General features: G+C 37.1%; 1 long non-coding RNA gene across 1 annotated transcript in view; it reads left to right on the top strand.

Annotated features, from left to right (window-relative positions):
- Positions 1–356: 356 nt before the first annotated feature.
- LOC127739762 (uncharacterized) overlaps positions 357–3,190 on the top strand; it is a 37,093-nt gene continuing 34,259 nt past the window's right edge. The window contains exons 1-2 of the long non-coding RNA XR_008000449.1: positions 357–606; positions 710–853. This is a non-coding gene — a long non-coding RNA (uncharacterized LOC127739762). The remainder of the gene's footprint in view (positions 607–709; positions 854–3,190) is intronic.

Genomic DNA, 3,190 nt, shown 5'->3' with positions numbered 1-3,190 from the left:
TGCATGAAACTACCCTAAAACAGTAAAGAAAAGGTCAGTGAAACTGGCCTAGATGCCCTGGCATCAGAGATATTGGAACCACCCTATCACATGAGGCCTGTGCTTTTTTATTCCTTACCGTGTTCGCTGGTGCGCATACGATTAGATATATGAAAATATAAAGCGTAGATAATGAATTAGTTAAGAAATTAGCCTAAAAATGTTACTAACCATTAACTCGATTTTTCCTTCCTCTTTTTCAAAAACACGGCTTTCTTTTCCTTTTTTCGGTTCAACAGAACCAAACTTTTCCTAGTCAAACCTAACCCTGATCACCTCTGCTCTTAGCGCTATTTGGAACCATGGTCACACCTCTTCAAGCATGCATTGATGCTGTGTTGAGGTGAGGAGAAGCCACGAAGCCTTATGCACCGCCTCACCCACTTCCTTTTTTTCTATCTCTTGTTAATAGTGCTTCTCATTTTTTGAACCAAAACACGCACAACGAAGGAGAAGAACAGAGAAGGGAAGCAAAACGAAACTGAAGAGGAAGGAAGAAGCCATCCGCAGCAAGAAGGAAGGCCACCCACCTCTCATCACTCTGAATCTTCGAAGCTTCTTTGTTGGGTGAGAACCAGCAACTCTCCTTCTTCCTCTTCTTCAGATTCAAATTCTGTTCTTCCCTTTTATTCCAACTCTGCCATTCTAATTCTAATTCTTGCTAGAACAGTAGTGATCGTAGGCAAGAACTCTTCCCTTGCTTGAGGTGAGGTCAGCCATTCATTCTTGAAAGAGAGGCCAAAGCTCCAATTCCATACGGTTAGGGTTTTGATTCCGGAAAGAAGTAAAAATAGAATTTTCAACTTCAAAAGAGGTAAAGGTTAGGACAATTAGATTATTATTCTTGTGGCTGTGCCTGTGATGAGAATAGATAAACTATTATATGCTTGATTTATGATAAATATGGCTCTATTATGTGTTTGAATGATGGTTAGGTTATATGAATTGTTATGTTTGATATAGTGCTGAAAAGTGGAAGTTTGATTATGGTTAAGTAATTGAAATTGTGAAATTTATTGAATTTGTTTTCTTGGAGCTGTTCTAACCATTCTAGCAACTTTAGCTAGTTAAAATGTAACGACCCAATTTTCAATACGCCTAGGACATACCGAAAACTGAGCGCTACCAATTTGTCATCCTAAATATTATCTATTATATGAGCCTGATTCGTTGTTAAAAGTGTAATTAGTTTGCGAGGTACTTTTTAAAAAAATATTTGGATTAATAAATAGAATCATTCATAAGCAATTCACAAATAATAATAGAATAAACAGTTATAAACAACCATACATAAATACATCTCAAGCAGTTGATAACATTCCGTGAACCAGCCTTTATTAGAGTAAAGATCTTTAGTTAGAACACTCCTAGACATAGCTAAATAATATCTATATACATATATATACATACAACATCCCAAACCCTGACCTGTTCAAGAAGTCCCTAAGATGGCACCCAGGCTAGCCTAAACTCTATACTCACCTAGTCCTTCTAAACTACTAAAGTGAGGAAAAGTACATTCTAAGTCTTCAAAACTCAAGTCAGGTGGAACGTCATCAAAAGGTGGAAGGTCGTCTATCACTCCTATGCACAATCAGTCATTGCCATATGTCGTCACTCTAGTACCTCATCAATTAGCCACATAACAAGAGTCTCGTACATAAGATTTAGGTTAAAGTTTGCGTACAAACGGGATGCAGACGTTGGCTGGTCTCATTGTATATACATATGAATAGAGAACGGGATTCTCCCTAGACTCAGAAGACTACCTAGAGCGGAATCCTCTTTACGGACGGTCATCAATGAACTACGGAAGGGTACTCATGCTTCCATCTGGAGGGAGAAGGGAGAGAGAAGGGGTAAGAACTAGGGAGTTCTTAGTAGGGTCGGGGTTATTAGTTAAGTTCATTAATTCTGTGTTGTTTGGCAGACGAATGACAGAATATAGAGAAGTAGTAAACAGAAGACAGATAAATAGAGAAGATAAAGAAAACAGATAGCAAAACACAAACAGAAAAATACAAGAAAATAGCACAAACACAGACACAGAGAATAGAATACAAACAAAGAAAGCATACATTCATGCAACAATCATAATAGAGAAAATGCACAACCAAGTATGATGCATGTCTAGCCCTAGTGCAGGTAATGAGCTCATCTGTCGGTTTCTACTCGCTCCTGACGTAACCCGAAGCAGCTGAAACGGGTATGGCTTTCCAGTTGGCTATACCCCTGTGTACAGGAAATAACCCCTCTGCCACCACAGGGCCCACTTCACGCAGGAAATAACACATCTGCCATTGCAGGGATGTATGCCGACACACCTTCTGTATACAGGAAATAACCCCTCTGCCACTACAGAAATGGAACAGGTGGTCACGGTACTTCTATAGCAGGAAATAACCCCTCTGCCTTACAGAATTAAAATATGGATCTGTACTGCAGGAAAGCGTTCTCAGTGGTCGCACCACCATCTATCTGACTGCCTCAATGCAGCAGATGAACAAACAAATAACTCTGGAGTTGCCTTAATGCAACAAATAAACAAACAAGCACCTCTTGTGTTGCTTTAAGCAACAAATGACCCTTCAACAGGTCCTCTACTTTTTATCATACTACTCTTTTCTCTTTTTCTCTTTACTCTGCTTTGATTACTCTCTTTTCTGTATCTCTTTACTTTTCTCTGATTTCTCTATTTAACGTATGTATTTAAAGCTTATGTAAATTTCGGTATGAATAGTTAGCCTGTCCCAAGTATAGGTTCATTAAGTCTATACTGAAACAGTTTAACTTTTTATATAATATCTAACCCTAGTCGCAACTCAAGGACTAACTATGTTGCCCTAGTTCATTCGCTAGTCTCTGTCTGTTTTTCTGTCATTAATACTTTACAGACTTTTACTTTGATTTTTATCTTTTCTTCAACTTTTTATCTTTTATTTATCTTTGCCTCACTAATATGTTCTTACCACTCCCTAAGTGTCTTATGAAGGTAATTATGAGATCCTGTGCTTAAAGCTGTCTTTCTAAAGCTTTTACAGAAAACTGCCTTTTTCGTATTATTTTATTATTTTTATTAAAATATTATTTTTAATTAAATAGTATTATTTAATATTTTATTATATTTTATTATTATTTATTATTTATTATT

Source organism: Arachis duranensis, chromosome 6 (assembly GCF_000817695.3).
Source record: "Arachis duranensis cultivar V14167 chromosome 6, aradu.V14167.gnm2.J7QH, whole genome shotgun sequence".
Taxonomy (NCBI): domain Eukaryota; kingdom Viridiplantae; phylum Streptophyta; class Magnoliopsida; order Fabales; family Fabaceae; genus Arachis; species Arachis duranensis.
The sequence above is the reverse complement of the archived record's forward strand: the minus strand, read 5'-3'. Positions and strand labels throughout refer to the sequence as shown.